Here is a 20,449-nt window from a genome sequence, read left to right as displayed (position 1 = left end):
TAAATGATCAATGCACATAACAAATTTACGGGTTTGCTGTGTATTATTCGCACCTGCTATGGAAGTACAATGGATTTTACTTTGCGGCAAAAACCTAAAGGGGTTGCCCAAGAAATCGACATTAATATGAAAAAAAAATAAGTGAATAATAAAAAATGAACTGGACAAATATTTTCATGCACATTACACTTAAACGAAAAAGAACTATAAATTAATGAATATCATGATGGCGGTTCTTTTGTTCAAATGTGCCATTGTGATAATTGCATTCATTTCACTAAAGAGAGTGTCATCAGAATTCGCCATCGGTGTAATGTGACCCTCTCACAGACAAATGCGAGCAAATCTGTTTTTGAAAAACACGTCGGAAATCATCTGAAGACACGCATAAATGAGACTCGTCTGTGCCGATCTGTAATGAGATTACAGCTGAAGGCGCATGCGGAGACATTTGTGCGAGTGAGTTAATTGGCAGCCAAAGGACGAAAAGACGGGGATGCTCTGCAAGGCCTGGTAACACAACAGTCAGTCAGATCCAGGGCAAGCCTAATTATTCCAGGCTGTCTGCCAAATTCGCAATATTACAGCTTCACAAAGGCACTTGCTCTGTGTTACATTATATGGCAGATTCTGTATATTTGTCTTGGAGAATAAACGCTCTCAGCGACTGTCAAAACGGTGTACCGGGAGCTCAAAAACATGTTTTTACTTGTATGCATGTACAGTTTTAATGTTCAGTAGTAATTATTTTTTAAAAAGTCTTCCGAAAATAATTTTGTAAAATTATTCATGAATCCTCGAAATACTTTTGCACCCTTACAGGAAAATGGAAAAATTAGTCAGGTTTTATGGAAGCTATAATTATATTTGCGCGCTTTTGCCCCATTTTTCACATTGTATTCCAAGCACATTTATTTCTCTTTGCCTGGCACTAAATGAACATTGTTTGCATTAGTGAGGTGTGCAATTGGGTAAAAAGACAATGATGAGAAAATAAACTAGGACTGCAGTATATATTGTGGAAAAAGCCAGTGGGTACAGCATTAGTATGAAAATGCCGCAAGGTAAATAAGATTTGTTTCCATTTCTGCTGATATCTGTCAAAATACTTGCACTCTCGGCTTAAGATAAGATGGAAAGTCAGCATGTGCGTGTTTGTGTGGAGGTGATTATCCCTCGAGCAAGGGTGTGGAGGGACTCATTTTTATAAGATGAGTGAGAATGGAAGAGAGGGGATGAAGCGCAGCCACCCCACACATCATCGGCGCCACCAGAGTCCCCACCCAAGTCTTCTATTCCTAATAGAATAGCAGTGTAGCGATTTGTTTAGACAGCCTTTGATCGGGAGTCCCCTTTGACATCAATTAACCATTAATGTTCAGCTATAAAAGACAAAGAAGGAGACTTGTTCAGGGTCACCCCTGTTCTGCAGTCACTCAGACTGGTAATGATGGCTAGTTAACCCTCTTTAGCTTTTAGTAGTCAATGTGTCAAATCCCTTTTCACAAGATTTTTCTGGACTTGTGTTCAAAATGTAGTGCACTGTACACGACGTAATAAAGTTTCTTCTATCCCAGCTGACGGGATGAAAGGAGGAAAACATATTGGACTGGTCATGGTGTAGAAACTGATCAAATTGTGTAAAGCAGCCTTAAATGTCAATGGAGGTTTTTACCTGTAGACATGTCACATAATGTAAATAAGAATCTTTACTGGCCAAATATGTAAATAACACACAAGATATTGATTTAAAATACTTTGAAACTATTACTACAAGCCACTTGAACAAAACATATATAACAATACATATCACACAAAAGTACAGTCAATAAGCAATGTCAAGTGTCCAATCGTGGGGTAACAAAGATATGTCAACATGAGTGCAAATGAAAAGCTAAATCTTGAGTAAAAACTCAAAACTTACTTTATGGAAACATAAAAAAATCACATTGGAGTGTATTTGTTTATAATGTAAAAACTTCCAATCTGTCATGTTATAACAGATAACTTGCAGTATATTTTTTAGGGATTGGCAGCAATACATTTCCACAGATCATTAAAAAAATGTTACATGCTAAGATAAAAATCTTATCAACCGCATGATGAATTGCTGTTTATTTTTCATCCTAGTCTTATGTATTAGATGACCATTCCTTTCTCCCCCCCCCCCCCCCCACCCCACTGCAGCCTTTGACTTTCTGTCATCTGTTTTGTTCATTTAGCCATTGACATGAGGCATCTGGCACTGGCCGGACATTCCAGAGCCGATGACCAATGTCCTCAATAACGAGGATGTATGGCTCCATTAGCCAGCTTGTGATTATTTAATCATTTCTTAGAAGGCCTTAATTGAAATGCTATGATGGATCATCAAGAGGTTGGCTCACCACAGAGCGGTTTAATTGGGCGTCTGTCCTCAGTGGCCCAGCATGGATCTGTCACCCACTGGTAACATTCGTCGGGGGCCACCCAGGATTGCGTGTTGGCCAGAAAAGAGATGAACAACACCATTTTTGACTGTTCCTTCTGGCTTTTCAAAAAGCTTTTCCGCCATCTTGACACACTCCTTCCATCTTTTGTAATATTACGCACCCTGTCAGTCAACGATCGCTCCACACCAGAAGCTACCCACTGCCAACGTTCTCAGTTCCTTCCGTTACAAAAGCTGTCCTGACATGGAATGTCGCGAGAGGTCATGCGTGACAGCAGTTCGAAAGCTGAACTCTCTCGTGGAACTCTTCTGTGACTGATTAAGTTTGGGGAAGAGTTACAGTTTGAGCGTGGACAAAAATCATGTCAAATATGATTTTCCTTTTCAAGGCTTTCTGCCGAGCTTGCCAAGATTAGTTCGGGCCCTAAAGTATTGAACCCATGGGAATACTGTTTGTAAGTCTCTGAACTGCCTTCTACTTAAAGCATCATCAAAGACAGAGGCAATGTGCCCGCTGAGCTGTTTATGTCAATACACTTAATGTGATGCACTTCACGCTTCCCTTCCCAGACACCACTTGCGGTGCAAATTAATAAACAAATATCCAACAACAAACCCAAATAAAAAATGCTAAGATACAACTTCGTGCTTTTCCATGACTCCCCTCATTGCTCCACTATGACCCTTGAAGCATTTCATAATTTGAGAAATTTTGTTACAGTAGGCAGTGCTACCTTGATGTACAGGTTACAAGCCGTTGTTTTGATGATTTTTTTCGGGTTTTTTTTTTCGTTTTTTTGCTTTGATTTGTGAGGCAAATTTGAGGTCCAAACAAGCCTTGGACCCACGACTGCTTGATTGAAGTGAGGGAAAAAAAGAGGAGCAATTCAATTCCTGTTGTTAAGGAAGACGAGCCGCAGTCACTGACGCACTTTGAGCTCAAATGGGCAAACATTCAAACTGACGAATACAAAATGAGAACATACGCAAGCGCTCCAGCCAGCCAACTTCCAACTTCCGACAAACACACTTTTTTTTTTTTTTTTTGCCCAACACATGAATAGAGTAACAGTTGCACAGAAATAACCTCGCAAAACTATTTTGCTCCTTTCTTTTGTTGTGCTGCTGCATATATTCATATTTTTCTACTAATTTTACAAGTTTTGGCCAGTTATAGCTCGAGTCTAACTTCTTTTTTTAACGTGAGCTTTAATTCAAACAAAATTACCAAAAAAATGATGTCCCACACTTGTTTGCTCTCTCTCTTTCTCTCCTCTGGCGTGTGGTTATGATAATGGGGAATTAGGTTGTTTTATGATGTACACCTCTGATAGGATGACAGTCTGTAATCTCAACCAATTTCACAACCTTGAAAAGTGCATACTTCATCCCTGTCCTCATCAAATGACATCCATACCAATGAGAAACATGACCAACATAGTGGCAGAGTGTCATGCAATAAAACAACTGAGGGCCTAATCACAAATTCAACAAATGGTGACACTAACAATTCTGAAATTAGATTATGTCTCTGACCCCTTATTGTAAATGTATCCATGAGATGTGTGCATTACGCTGTGATTGTCAATACTCATCACCCTGCTCGACTTGGAGATCCGGTCAAATTTAATATATACACTAACTGCACGGATTACAGAACGCAGAGAGTTATCACTTCGCTTGACTTGTAAACAATGCATGCGGTCAAATCTCATTTTAAATGTCTCAATGTCCTTTTGTGGTGCTGAAGCTGGGCTGGAGGGCATACCAAATACCGTCAATGTCAAGCCAGCTTTAAATAATGACCATAATTTTAGAAACACTGTGCCTCCCTTCATTATAATCTCAAAACAAATATTATGGAGTTTACATTGTGATAAACATCCTTGTGGACAAATCAGACTTGTTGTTTTAGCGGATTACTGTTTATGACCCATTTTTAAGCATGTTTGGTGGTAGTTATCTCATATAGTAAATGTTTCAGCGGAAATTATGTTAGTCTCCGAGTTTGTTATTCTTGTATATTAGGTATAGAAAAAAGTGAGGGAATAGATTATACATATATTGAATGACCCCCATTTTGGAATGCTCGGGGTCTTTTTTCACTGCTCTTGTGATCAAGACTCTACTACACATTTGTGTTTGCTTCTGAGTTCAATCAAGATGAGAGAAGCGAGATTGTGAAACTCATTTTCGCCAAAATGATTGGAATAAAAAAAAAATCACAGTTATAAACTTGTGTCAAGGACACAAGATGAAGGTGTTTCTTTGATACAAATTGTATCAAAGCTGTTACTATGGCGACAGTTCATTACGATTGCTTTGCATAAAACAGTCGGGGTAAATTAGAAATCCAATTTGTATTGTTTGCTATGCTCGGAATAGATTACCAATGTATCAAGCCGCTGATGCTAATTCAGTTGGCAGTCTGCGCCGTTGTGATGAGAAAAGAGAGAAGTGTGGGGGCGGTATTTGTACAATGCGTTGGGTTGTTTGTCATCATTTTTATTTATCTTGCAGCCACTCCACGGGCTGCGGGCATATGGTTTATGATAATTATAGTCCGTATCAGGTCTCCCTCTCACCCTGAGTCATTCTCACATCATCTGTGATTCACCGCACCCCTTTATTCACTTTCAACATGCACTTCCAAATCCAATCCGAGTTTGAACACTCACATTAGCATTCCGCCTAAAGGTAAAAAAAAAAAAAAAATCCTGTCTTTTCTTTCGTTTCCGACTCTTGTTTTGCCTCCAACTCCATCGAGACGAGGTGCTAGGAGAGGTGTTGTTGATGCACTGTAATGTTAATTTTATCCCCCAGTCAAATCTGATACAGCAGTTTCAGGTTTCGCTCGACTTCAAGGACTTTGAGCAAGTGAACTAGTGACGAGAGAATAACTCCCTTGAATGAAATCTGTAGTTAGCCATGTTTACTGTGAACAGTAGTGTTTCCACTCCTCAATCGGTAGCCATGAACAGGCAATAATTCAGAATATCATGTTAGTTTTCTTTATTTGGGCTGTTGTATAATAGAATGATTAGAACTTCCAGGTGAGATTAACTGCTATGCATTATCCACGTTATCTTTTTCCTCAAATCATACCCAAACAAACATCTGGTGTTAAGTTCAGAGTTACCCATAGTCTGTGCCTGTTTGGGGGGAGTTTACAGAAGCCCTATAGTGAGTAGAACTGTTCGACCATCCTTTACAGTCACCTCGCCTCCTGTGACGCTCCTCTCACAGAAATCTGAATGCAATCCAATAATGACAATAAGGTATTTTTATCGACGTGATGTTTAATGGTGATTTCTGATGATGAGGGATTGGAAACAGACACTGACTCCCAAGTAAAGATGTATGGGGGACGCAGTTGGAATTGAATACTGTACTAATTACAGATGATGAAACCCATCGCATGTGCTGGCTTTAGTAGAAGAAATATTGTAGTAAAAAAAATACTGTAGCAGCACGGTGGTCTCAGCTGGTAAAGCGTTGGACGCACACTTCTGAGGTCCCACGTTCAATCCCGGACCCGTCTGTGTGGAGTTTGCAGTTCTCCCTGCATGGGGTTTCTCCAGGCACTCCGGTTTCCTCCCACATCCCAAAAACATGTCATAAATTGGACACTAAATTGCCCTTAGGTGTGATTGTAAGTGTGGGTGTTTGTCGCAACCAGTTCAGGGTGTACCCTGCCTCCTGCCCGTTGACAGGAGGGATATGCTCCAGCACTCCCTGCAACCCTTGTAAGGATAATGGGCTAAGAAAATGGGTGGATGTATGGAAAAAATACTGTAGTGGTAGTTGTTCATGATGTGCTGAAAGCCACAATGGTTTGGGATTTTAATGGAACCACATATGAAAACAATTTAACTTTGCAACATTTGCATATCCTACTTATTCATAAAATGGCACAGGACTGTAAAGTATGTGTATAGTTTTTTATTATTTATTCCCTCAGAGCACTTTCCTCATCCGTCTATACATTTCCTTTAACTATGCATTAGTTTCTCGGCCCATTATATATGTTGTAAACTGAAACGTGAAATCCGTTTTCATCAAACGTGTTGGTAAAATTCCAAAATCAACGTCAGGGCCAAACTGGAAACAGTTGTTAAGTTGAGTGGAATCCTATGAGTCTTGGCAGAATCTCTCGTGAAAAGCAGTATTGTTTTCTACTGACAGCAGATCAGGTATGGTTTCCCATTTGTTGGCTTGCATGACTATGACTTGCTTTAAGAGTCTTAACTTGGTGTTGTATATGTGATAGTATGAGTATTATAGCTTGTTATAGGGTATTTGGGATTTAGAGGTACTTTTAATAGCATTCATAGTCCAAATGAAAGTATGTCTTCAGTCATGGGTATTCTAAAGGTCGTGTATATTTTATGTCAGTTTTGGCCCTTTGTCTAATGCATAAACTGAGTTTAAGTCACCGATGAGTTTTTTTCCTACTTGCTAATAGTGTGAAGATTTGTTTTTCTTTCAGGATTGGGCTTGTCTTTGTCAGCGTTGATATGATTTTAATGTTAACTTTAAGCAACAGCAGCCAGGATACAACCATGTCTTTTTAAATTCCTTTCCTTCTCATTGCCAATCTAATCCAAAATTAAACAGACTTACTCTGACATATGCATATATTGTCTGCTGTGACCTTCTGAGAGCTTCTGTTGGGATCGAGATGAGAGGAGTTATAATTAAAGTTTATATGACATTACAAAGATGTCAATTAGACGGCAGTAGGAAATTGCGGGGTATGTCACCTTACTGCACTCTATGAAATAGAAAATACCAATGACCGAATATTCTGTAATTATACATTACCTTTTTGCAAATGCGTTTTTTTTTCTCCTCTCAATAATACATTCAACGGATTAGGGTGGTTGAATAGACAACAATCTTTAGTTCAAAGGTGATTGTTCGGTGATGCAAAATTGTTCTTCAAAGCAACTGAAAATGACGTTTTTGAAAACAAGGGCTTTATTGTTTTTGTCCAAAACTGCCCAGCTGTCTGATATGTTCAAAACAGGGCTGCTGTTGCATGTGTGCTCCTCAAATGGAGAGTTTGATAATCCTTCTCCATTTACTTTTACAAATGGTGATGCATTACTCAATATATCGAGTTCTTACATTTTGGTACTAGCATGGCATTGATATGTCTGTGTTTGTAATTTTTGCAGGTTTCTGTAAATGGAAAATTATATGACAAAGTTGTCCCGTTTATGTGAAGCTTTAGAAATTTGAAAATAGCTGGAAAAAAACTCATTTCTTTACAAGATAATTTGCATCTAAATGTACCCTTTGTTACTTCTTTTCATCGTGCATCATTTCACTGGTTGCGACATCAGTTAGCACGTAAATCTGAATAGGGACCAGTACTCTTAGTCACTAACGTTCCAAGGCCAACATTTTATCCAACAGTCAAAAATGCAGGAATAAAATCTCATCCTTAACACAAAAATAGACTTGATTAAATAGGTATCTGTAAAATGAATAAACAATCCCCCAAAAAGTATTAAAACATTGTTGCCAAGTTCTTTGTTTTTGCTGATAAGTGAAAACATTTTAGTTTGATATCAAATGAATATGAGACAAGAGATTGCTATTTCACATTTCATTTCCAGGTTCAAGTCAGCAGTTGAACATGAAAAGGGGAAAAAATGGACATAAAAAGGAATGAAGCCTGATAGAGACATGTCGTCTGCAAAAAGCAGACACAAAACTGAGGCCACTAAACCATCCATCCGTCCATCCATCTATTGGTGGTCTGATCGAGGGGGCAGTTATATTAGCAGGGAAGCACAGTCTTCCCTCTCTTCATACACTTCATCCAGCTCTTCTGGGGGGATCCCGAGGCATTCTCAGGCCAGCCTAGAGACGTACTCTCTCCAGCATGTCCTGGGTTGTTCCCGGGGTCTCCTCCTGGTGGGACATGCCCGGAACACCTCACCAGGGAGGTGTCCAGGTGGCATCCTAAACAGATGGCTGAACCACCTCTTCTGGCTCCTCTCAATACGGAGGCGCAGCAGCTCTACTCTGATCCCATCCCGGATAACAGCGCTTCTCGGCCTATCTCTAAGGGAGATCCCCGACACCCTGCGGAGGAAAGTCATTTCAGCCGCTTGTATGAGGGATGTTATTCTTTCAGTCAGAATCTACACTAATCATAAATAAGGCTTGGGACGTAGACTGACTGGTAAACTGAGAGCTACAACTTTCAGCTTAGCTCCTTCTTCACCACAACAGACCGATACAAAGTACATCATTCGACACGCTATACCGATCCCGCAGTCAATCTCCTCTTCCATTCTTCCCTCACTTGTGTACAAGGTATTTGAACTCCTCCACTTGGGGCAGGATCTCATCTCCGACCTGGAGAGGGTACGCCACCCTTTTCCAACTGAGGAACATGGTCTCAGATTTGAAGGTGCTAATTTTTATCCCAGGTGCTTCACACTTGGCTGTGAACCGCTACAGTGAGAGCTGGAGATCATGGCTTGATGAAGCCAACAGAACCACATCATCTCCAAACAGTAGGATGCAATACTGAGGCCACCAAACTGTACCCTCTATATGCCTCGGGTGTTCCTAGAAATTCTGTCCATAAAGGTTCTGAACAGAATCGGTGACAAAGGGCAAGCTTGGCAGACTCCAAACCTCACCGGAAACTAGTCTGACTTAGTACTGGCAATGGAAAAAACTGACACCGATCGTACACAGACCAAACTGCCAGTTTCAGGGGGTTATGGTCAAACCAAAAATCTACAATTATGTGGCTACCTCTAGAAATTCTGTCCATAAAAAAAAAGAAAAAAAAATCTCTGACAAAGAGCAGCACTGGACTGTCCAACGATTGCAGGAAACCAATCTCACTTACTTAAATCTGACAAAGCCAATCGCAAAGCACATAATGACAACCATTCACATTGGTATGACATGCATACCTATGGACAATTTATTTATTGACCCTAAATGAATGGCTGGAATGTCAGAGATTGCTGGAAAACCCGTCGTAAAACTCATTCAAGCTTGAGAAAACATACAAACTTCTCACAGGAAGGCCTGAGCCCAGAAGGACAGGACCTCTCAACCTCATTTTTCTTCAACCTATTGAACCCTAGGCTGTGTTGTATTTAGTTTAGAAGTCTTCCATGATGAATAATGTAACAACGTGTCCACCTTAGTTGTTCTAGTGTTGTGATGAATTTCTTTTGCTCTCTGACCAGTTCACTTGAGTTATTTTTGTGCAGAACAGAGAGGCCCACCAAAATTCGTAATGTGAGAAATTAAATTAAGATCTGACACTGACAAGAGCGCAAACCATGAGACTGATGTTACAGAAGAAAATAACATAATTTCTGAAATATCAAGCAAAATGGCAAACTCAAATGTCAACAAAAACACAATTTCACGCTTTCCAATATACGTACCAAATTTAATCTTATATGTAATAAAATTATGCATTGATATTGGATTTTACTGTAACGGCAGAGCTACTGATGAAACAGTTTTTAACACATCCTAGCCAATCCAGAAGAATTCAACAGTACAATCAGAGGGCATATTGACACCCTGGATTCCAAAGTCACTGAAGCATGCCAGCGGCTGTCACTTTTGAAGAGTGCAGGTGCTCCAAAGTGTTGGAGGACAGACAGTGCACTTGTTTGTCACTCCATGCAGGTGCCCTGACAGATATAGCAGCACTTGGCTAGGATATGTATGTCATGCACCAACCTGCTAACCTCAGCAAGGTGATACCATGCCAGGGGAGTGGAACTCCACCTCTCCGTGAACTCAGTCACGTAGCCGTCTAATTCAAAAAGCTGTACTCTGTTCACATATATTGATATATTTTTACTTTCGAACAAACTACCTTGAGTTACAAGAGGTAGCGAAAAAAAGTTTAGCTTACTTTCGTTTAGTTAGACCTACACACCACAGAGAGAACCGGATCACGCCCACCCAGGCATGCAATGAGAGTCTGCATGAAAGGAGTTTGAATAAAGTATTGTGATTTGTGAGCTCACTGGAGTGGGGTCATGTCTTGCACATGGGCATCTCAACAGCGGTCTGGAAACATCTATCCAAAAACTACTTGCCACTCTACATTTCTGTAAGCAGTTGGGCTCAAACCGTGACCCCCCTGTTACAATGTCCAAGCTGCATGAGGTGGCAAACAATATTACACAGGTCAGAAGACGTCTTAAAAATCTGGTACCATTGGATGCCCAACTTTGCAGCAACAGCGCGAAAGAATGTGTGAACCCGCCACAGCCTTCAATATGAAGTCTGTGGAAAGTGAAGTACAGTACAGTATATGATAAGCACCCAGCTGGGACATCAACATAAAAAAAGCTGTGAATCTGGACCACCAGTGTGTGACCAATTTCTGGGTACCCTCTGCGCTTCATCAAATGCAAAGCTCACATTCATATTGAAATCAGACTTCATCTTAAACGTCTGCGGGGTCTGAATGGGGTCAAGGGCTTGTCACCATGTGTTTTAAGCATGAAGACCAATTGCGTCAGTTTCACTGTTACAAAAAACTGTTACAAATGGAAATGGCTTAGCCATCCAGCTGTATTTTTAGAAAAAAAAAAAAAAGACATTTAGCACTGCTTGATAAGGAACTAAAAAATGTTGTTAGACTGGCGATTGCCATCTAGTCCTTGGCACATTCACAGGTAAATCTTCTTGAAGGACAGAAGGGTCAGTGGAAATCAACTTTTAACTGCATCCTTTCACAAAATAAAAAAAAACAAAATAAAATGGGGCCTACTTTTTTTGACATTGCAGCAATATTTCTGTTCGGGTGCACTTATTGAGATTGTACAGCTATGAATCACACTGCACTGCTGTGACTGAGCTTCCAAGACTCTCTACTCCCTGTTACCATATTTGTATTCGAACCTGTTAAATGGAATGAAACACCCGACCTTCACTCTCACCAATAAACACAGTTGGACCGCCTGCGAGCGCTCTCTTTCGCTCTCTTTGTCTCTCTTTCTCTCGCTCTCTGTACAGTATATTTAACTCTAAGATAGCATTTTGGATCATGCGGCTCATTGCTATTATAGCTTAAATTAATTTTAAACGCATACACACAAAATGTAATAATGCTGTAGTAGTCTGTTAACCTGACTTCCATGCAGTTAGTGTTGGTTCAATTCCCTCGCAGTGTTAGTGTGAATGTGAGTAACAATATTTGTCAAAGTTAATGGAAATTAACTGAAATTGTAAATGGGCTTTGACGTCACCTTTTACGTCACCTTTTTACCTTCAAAATACTGAAAGTGCTTAAACTGTATAAACAGTGTGTTCTCTTTCACCTTCTTATAGCACAGCATCAGTAGTAACTAGGAATTCAATATCTTGCTCAAGGACACTTCAACATGGATGGGAGACAAAAAATATCAATGATTAGATTTTAGTTAAATAATGCAGCAAATATAATCATTTCAGTGCAGTTACTAGTGTATTAAATGTCATAGAAACAGCAAGTATTTTGGTGCTTACCAATGCTGGCAATTTAGAGCAATTTTAATATTCCAACACCTTCTTCAATGCTGCACTTTGTGAAAATCTTGAAAATTTATTTGGTGAATATTGGTACTTTTGAATGATGACAAGTATACAGGGAGATGCTTTAAGCTCTCAGATTGTTGATGGAAATAAACACATTTTCATCCCTCATTTTTTGTAGATGTGTCGTTAAAATGGAAACCGGTACAAGTGAAAAAGACTCTGTCGCCACACTTGACAAATGGTACGGCCGAATTACAGCATATCAATCTTGACCTTAGCTCAACCCCTTGCAGAGGACATGCGAGGAGGTAAGCGAGGGTTGAAATTGAGGCAGCTATTGGAAGCTGAAATAAAGTCGTCACTGTGGTAATTTTGGGCTCAACCGGCTTCACAGCAAACCCCTCAACCGATGGAACACTGATTGCAATGTCAGAGATGCTTCACTCAACCCCAAATAACATCAATTTAAATTAATTTCTTTCATGGTCATTTCTGTTACTTTAAAGTCCATAACTCCCCATTCTCTTGTAGGGTTCTCGTTAAGGCTGCATGAATGGTGATTTTTGTTGTTATGTGCCTGAAATGGCATCATTGCACATGAGATTCTTGTGTATGATTAGTGGTCCATATCTTTTCTGAACCCCCACTTAAGAATTAAGCATAATTTTTGTTTTCCACCACTATACACACTTGCATAAATTACACATCATTTTTTCCATATCTTTAAACCACATTTTAATTGGAGTCTGAGTGGAATTACATTTTCACATCCGATCACATTGACATCCTGCTTGCTTGAAACCTATGAAAATAACGCATTGGAAGACTTCAGTGCCAAATACACAAGTACGAAAAGCAAAGATGTTGCACCTGCTACTCTTTTCCATTTTTTTCAACTCCTACCGAATGCTGATCCTGAACGTTGGGTATCCAATCACCATTTCAAATGAAATACCACCCAATGCCCAAACCCTTTATTATCATCTTGGGTCTGTAAGATCTCACAAGCATTCTCCATCGTTAACATTTCCCAATCTGAGAGGCTGTCAAAGCCTATTAGGCACATGTCAGAGGGCCTGAGAGTGCCGGCGAAGGGGGATAGTACCTGGTGTCTGGTGTCAGACCTGTCAACTCCAACCAACCCCCCCAATCTGCTTATATGCCTAATAAAAGTGGACATTCTGTGCGGCAAGTAGCCAAATCAATGTAGCACGCCAAGGCCAACATCTTCACAGCAACCTTTACAAATTGGAGGAAGTCCTTTGTGAGTGACTGGGTGAGGGGCTGAGAACATTATGAGCTAACATCCGCCACTTGACCTATACTTTCTAGACCTATAGGGACTCAGATGTGCAGGGTCACTGCACAGTTGGTAATTTCTAATCTGTGAGCGATATCTCTGAATAGCTGACGTAGTTGGATTTGCATGAAAAGTCAACTACTGGAAAGTGAACCACACTGCTGCCAATAGACCAAGCCGCCATACACCTATCTGTTGTATTTATGCACAATGTGTGCCTGTGTAACACATATGCACAGAAGCATTATTTGCCTTGAGGATACTCGTGGAAAAGTACAGAGAAGGACAGAAGGAGCTAATTGTGTCTTTGTGGATCTAGAGAAAGACTATGACATAGTACCAAGAGAGGAACTGTGGTACTGCATGCGCAAGGCTGGTGTGGTGGAGAAATATGTTAGAATAGTACAGGACATTTATGAGGTCAGCAGAACAACGGTGAGGTGTGCCGTTGGTGTGTCAGAAGAATTTAAGGTGGAGGTGGTCCTGCATCAGGGATCCGGGCTGAGCCCCTTAATGTTTGCGGTAGTAATGGATAGGCAGACAGATGAGATCAGACTGGAATCCCCGTGGAGTATGATGTTCGTAGATGATAGTGATCTGCAGTGAAAGCAGAGAGCAGGCGGAGGAACAATTAAAAAAGATGGAGGCACGCACTGGAAAAGAGAGGAATGAAGATTAGCCAAAGTAAAACAGAATATATGTGGATGAATGTGAGGGGCAGAGGAGGAGGAGTGAAGCTCCAGGGAGAAGCGATAGTGAGGGTGGATGTCTTAAAATACAATGGAGAGTGTGGTAAGGAAGTAAAGAAGCGGGTCCAAGCAGGATTGAACAGTTGGCAGAAGGTGTCTGGTGTTCTATGTGACAGAAGAGTCTCTGCTAGGATGAAGGGCAAGGTTTTTAAAAAAGTGGTGAGGCCGGTTATGATGTACAGATTAGAGATGGTGGCACTAAAGAAACAACAGAAAGCACAACTGGAAAGTAGCGCAGAAATGAAGATGCTGAGGTTCTCGCTTGGAGTGAGCAGGTTGGATAGGATTAAAAATGAGCTCATTAGAGGAACAGCCAAAGTTGGATGTTTTGGAGACAATGTTAGAGAGAGCAGACTTAGATGGTTTGGACATGTTCATAAGCGAGAGAGTGAGTATATTGGTAGAAGGGTTACTGAGGATGGAGCTGCCAGGCAAAAGAGCGAGAGGAAGACCAAAGAAAAGATTGATGGATGTGGTGAGGGAGGACATGAGGACACTGGGTGTTAGAGAGGAGGATGCACGAGATAAGCTTGGATGGAAAAAGATGACACGCTGTGGCGACCCCTAATGAGACAAGCTGAAAGGAAAATTATAGGAAGTGTGTCTGTGTAACTAACACATTTGTCCCTCTGGGTGTTGTGTATCTTAGGCATAAAGTACTTCATTCATTTGTGACCCTCTCTGCAACACCATCTATTGCCTGGCCCCAACCTGTCAGTTACTTGGGAGTCCACATGCTCGAAATGCGGTTCAGTGCTCCATTCATAACTGGCTGCTAAACAGTCGGGGATACTCTGCGTGATATTGCCGAGCATGCTGCCCAAAGGCGAGGACATTATTCATTCTTGTATCAGCATCCATTGTACGAATATGTACACACTCTGGGAACAGAGTCTCCCAGATATCGGGGCCTGTGCCACTGTTTGGCAGCTACATATGGAAACAAACTGACAGAACCATAAAATGGAATGTTGGAACATACTGTATCATTCATACCAGCTTCTCCTACTGCATAAAATCCTTCAATACAAGCAGTATTGTGCACCCTGACAAAAAGATGAAAGGCATTTCAAATGCCTCACATAACGGGTTTAGGTATCAATAAAGGCTTATAATAGGTTCCCTCACTGTTTTGACACCTCAAGTCATTCATGCAAATTAGCATTCACCAAAGTTAATACATTCACAGTTTGGATGGATGCACCTGTTTACCCGTGCGGGTCTATTTGTTAAACACAATGATCTCTTCTCTGGAGGGAGTCAAGTGGCGGGTGGAGGGAGGAGGGGTGCGGTTGTAAAATATTTGCATGCAGGATGATTTGAAGTTAAAACCATGGATAGAAGCTGCCGTCGCTTTGATGTCTGACATGTTGTGCAGTGCAGAATTGTATGTAGGTTAACCAAAAGCTTTTCATTCCTGTGCAGTGTTTTCAATCCGACTAGGGGGAATATAAATCACCCACCCCAGAATGTTTGGGTGTTATACATTGGCTACCTTGTTGCATGTAGATGAATGCTTTCATCAGAGAAAGTGTGACAGGGATGTTATTTATACATGAAAAGTTGTATTTCAAAGGTTCAGTGACAAATGATCAGCAATGGCATATGGCAAATCTAGGACTGCATGTCCCATGACTCGGGCTGCCAGTGCGACATTTTAAAATGTATGGCACATCATGAACTCCTCCATTGTTACAACTGAAGAAGTTTTTACCTCTAGTTTGTTTGGAGACATGCCATCCGAGGAAATGGGAGGGGTGTGGGGGGTGGAGATAGAAAGAGGAAGTCTAGGGCAAAAACAAAAGACGAAACCGAGATAAGACAGAGAGGTTATAAGCACTGTGTGGAGAGCGTGAGACGACAGCAGCTGTGGCAAGAGAATAAATTTGAATGCTGATCTTGGTTAATAAATACTTTGTGAACTCAAGCACCTGGTCCAGTTTCTTGTGCAATGCAGTTTCATGGCGAGCCAAGTCTTGATGCTGATGAATAGCACTTGTATGCTTTGTTTTTTTTTTTCTTTTCTTTTTTTTTTTCCATTTGCAGCATATCTTGGTGCCACTGGCAGTGGGAAACAGACAACGGTAATTCTGTTTGGCAAGCGGATAAAGATGAAATGTAATGAAATTGTTTTAATCACCATTTGTTGGTTGTTCTGTTAGCACAACAGATTACATAATTATTTTGCTGATTTCCACTAAAATATATGAAGAACTGAGGAACCAATTTTTTTTTTGGGTGTATATCTGAATCAAAATGGAAATCGAGCTTTCATTCATTTCAATTCATTTTCACATTTGGGAGTTTGAGCCCCAATGAAACCATTGCCCCGGCTGCAAAATAGTTTGTTTCTTTAAATTAATAGTACAATATATCATACACTTTTGATCCAAAAATAAATGTCTGCTAACAAATCTGTTTCTCCCCCGTTTTGTTCACTGCATTTAGGCAAATTTATTTTCTCTTTCCCTCCATTTGAGTTATGCTTGATTTGTTTTTCCCCCACAGTATCAAAAATGGTCTCATTACCTCCTGTATGAAACAAGTGGTTGCATGTTATCAAAATTCCCTTTTGCTATCAGTTTAATTAACCTTTTCATTGAATGCCATATGGATTTGGTGTCAGTCAACTGGTCAAAATACTTTGAATGGGAAATAACCAAGCCACTCTCCAAGGTCAAATGAACTTGTATTCGGTACTCCACTCTTTCCTTTAATATTTTAATCAAGCTTTCAAGGTTCTTTGGCAGCTGTCTTTATGAAATTCCTAATCAATTTGTTCTTCACTACTAGCCACAGTCCACAAATGAAAGCTGAGAAAACCCCTTTTCATACTGTATACATTCACCATTAGAAGGAAATGCCAAAATTTGGTTACAAATTCATAAGAGTTTACAAACGAAGTGTTGAGAATAACCCTTCGGGCTCGGCCCACCTCTCCTCTCTCTTGGCACCCTCGCCTGTCCTTGCTCATGACGGGCACTTGACATCGGCTCACTTTTAGTAGGCTATGACTATTTTTGGGTGGTGGCTGGCTCCTGCATTGGCCCCTGTTAGTGGTGGGGACCCCCATGCTCTCTGAGTGTAGTTTGGTCCACTAGGTAGAGGGATTGATCTTTGCATGATTGGTCTGGTCCCTTTTGCACTGGTCGGGGTGCTTTGGTCGAGCTAGGGACCTCTCTGGGTCTGGTGGGTCGTTGGCATCCCCCTTGTTGGGTCCCCTGCTGATTGGGTGCACTAGCTTGGCCTCCCCTAATGGGTGGAGAGGTTCAAGCCCACACTTCCTCTGTGTGTCTGCTCAGCAACTTCTCACACCAGTTGCCTAACATCCATATGATATTATGTTCATTGACTAATAAGTTTGATAGACACACAAAAGCCTTCAATTGCTCGTTTTGAGACCACGAATAGAACAGGTTGTACAAACATATATCACGGGTTGTTACAAGTGTTTAGTGTTCTTTTCTGTCGAAACATCAGAATAATGATTTAAAAAAAAAAGAACGCCAAAGGAGTATTTCAAACTCCCCTGTTGCACAACAAAAATCTTCCATCACAAAAGGCCTACAGATCCATTATTTTGCAAGGCCATGCAGCTGAACAGGACAGGTTCAAACAAAACAATATTGATGGCTCAACAAAGCTGTGATTCTTTGGGAGATGTGAAGATTCCGCTCGACGCTGGTACCTCCAAACATTGCTGTTCAAAGTTAGTATCAATGCAGAACTCCGTTTCATCGTTTTGCCCGTGAATCGAATGGACCCCAGATGGTGTCAAACTGTTTAGGAACATAATATAATATAGCTATAGATAAGCTGTGCTTTACAAATTTAGGTTAGACACTAAGCATGTAAGTATCCCAAAAGCCGTCCAATTAAAACACGCCGCTACCAGCTCCCAACTCTGCTTGAGTCCCTCCTTCTTCTACCTCCCATTTATATTCACAGTTTGCTCTGTCACTTTCCCCGGGCCCTAGCTTCTTGCTCTCAGGGCAAAATGTGCCCCGCTGGTAAAAGATGAGGACCAGACCCCCCCTATCAATAAACCACTTTCCTAAAGCATCAGGGTATTCTAATGAGAAATTTTAATTAATATTCTAATTATTTTCAATATAATTGCCTGTGCCAAGTGATTACTGTATGAGCCGGGCTGATCTTTAATTCTTCACCAGGCTCACATTGGTGAGGGGAGCTTAAATTTCTTAAATTGTTCTTACTGTTCTGCTCAACATGTTCAACTATTAAGAGTAATTTGAAAGTCTTTGATCACTCAATGTGCCCTCACAACTCATTTAGCTTAAGTCTACGTGACATTCATTTCATTGTTCATATGCTCTTGCTTGAGATAATGGAGAATGAAAGTGAAAGTGAAAGAGTTTTTGAAATGATACAAGTTTATGATCATGGCTATTTTATGGAGGTTCTTGGATTGAAATAAGCGCTGCAGAGCTAACAGTGTGCAAGTACGTTTTTGTTTCATTACAATCATATTAAATTGTAATCCAATATCAAAATACAGTGTCTTCCAACCACCGGACCAATAATGTCGATATACAGTCTTGCAATCATTTGTAAACTGCCACAAAAAGCAGTTCCGGTAACTATCTGAAGAAGGAAAAACTTGTTTAATGTAGAGGAACTGGAATGTTATGATATTAAAGAAAAAAAAACATTGCATTTAAAGTTTTGATTTGGTGGGGCTTACAATTTAGTTGTTTTATTGCTAGTTATTAATGGTTTACTTTATCCTAGTTGATTTAAAGACTTCCATCTCCAGCTACCCACAATATATTCATATACTAGCGATGATTCACATTAGCCAACAGGGCAATATTTTGATGGATAGATATTCTCTTTGCCTGATTAAAAATAACATGCATGTTTTAGATTCAATCAGTCCTACATTCCTCCATTTGAGAAAATACTACAACAAGAAAAGGCCTTGAACTTGTATAAAAGTATGTCTGCAGAAGATTTTCTGATAGTGTGGTCAATGGTGTTGCTTTTAACATGATCTTATTTTTACATTTTACCCTTGGAAAAGGTAAACCCAGAAACTATTAGTTATCCTACACACAAGATATACTTCAAACATTCCCTTATTTCTCAATATTTTCTGTGGTTTTAATTAAAAATAACGGCACAGTAAAGATTAAGACAGGCTATTTTTTTATTGGTAATTTTAATTAATTTTTTTCCCATTTCTTTGGGTTCATGCTGCTATGCATTTTATGGTATTTTGGCCTCACAGATGTTCTCCGCTGATATTTTTTTATATGGCTTGCGCAACTTGAAAAGACCTCTGACGGTACATTGCCACAAACAGTTGATTTTAAATGACAAAATTACCACATGGCCATAGTGTCCAATGCAATAATATATATTTTCCACAGTCTAGATTTCTCCTGTAAATTGCATTACTGCAACTCTATTTATACTGTGGGTTATGGCCATTGATGAGAGTCAAGTATTTATTTCACGGTCATACTGCCCGATGAACAACTGAACCACACTATACAAGCGGAGAAAGCCAATCTTGCCGTAGTCTAGACCAGATTAGGCTGCGGAGATGAGCCCAAGATACTGTCCTTTGGGGGACACACACTCACACACATCCATTCTGAGGGGAACATAAAGAAGGAGGACTTTAACTTGATTATTATGGGCTTCAGGGAATAACAAAGCTTTATTGTCTGACATTTAAAATTGCATTCTAAGATCTTTTTTTTTTCTTTAATTTGAAACCAGGTCATATGATGCTTGCTTGTAATTTCATGCTGGGTAAATTTGATAATTTCACCCCTACTGCAGTCTGACTTGGCTCCAGCAAACTTGTGTGCTACTTTGTCAAAGTAGTAGTGAAAATGAGCAGAACCCCTTTAGCTCACCCTCTCTGATGATTCCTCTGAGGATCAACCATGCGCTACAAACATTTCCCACAGAATTTCCACAAGTAGTTTTTCAGCATCTTTCCAGCACTTGTCTATTTTTGTGCATTTATTTTTGCCCCGTGTATTTTGTTTGTTGGAAGCAAAAACTGTTTTGCATTCATGAACATGCGCGGACCATAAATATTGGATTAAGTCAACAAATCCACAGGGCTCACTTCTGAATGGTATTGCCAAGTTGGCCTTTACAGCATGCATTGATGCCACGGTCACAGTCATTGCTTGAGACTCGACATGAGAAATGGGAGGGGTGGGGCAGAGATATGTATTGGGGCAGGGAAAGAGAATTTTAGTACTGCCTTTATCAACCATTTTCTCACAGGTGTAGTGCAGATTGAGAAACTTTAAAATAACAAGTCAAACTTTCATGAGAGGAGTAATGTCTTTGTTGATAAACATCCATAGAACCAAGCAGAATTCGACCATGGCCATATAAATTGGATTATTATTTTTTTTTTTTTTGCTTGAGGAATTTAGGCAAACGGTCGTGAAGAGT

At 40.2% G+C, this 20,449-nt stretch overlaps 1 long non-coding RNA gene across 1 annotated transcript in view; it reads left to right on the top strand.

Annotated features, from left to right (window-relative positions):
- LOC133492828 (uncharacterized) overlaps positions 1-20,449 on the top strand; it is an 83,176-nt gene that overhangs the window by 31,127 nt on the left and 31,600 nt on the right. The window lies entirely within an intron of this gene.

This window comes from Syngnathoides biaculeatus, chromosome 19 (genome assembly GCF_019802595.1).
Source record: "Syngnathoides biaculeatus isolate LvHL_M chromosome 19, ASM1980259v1, whole genome shotgun sequence".
NCBI lineage: Eukaryota > Metazoa > Chordata > Actinopteri > Syngnathiformes > Syngnathidae > Syngnathoides > Syngnathoides biaculeatus.
The sequence above is the reverse complement of the archived record's forward strand: the minus strand, read 5'-3'. Positions and strand labels throughout refer to the sequence as shown.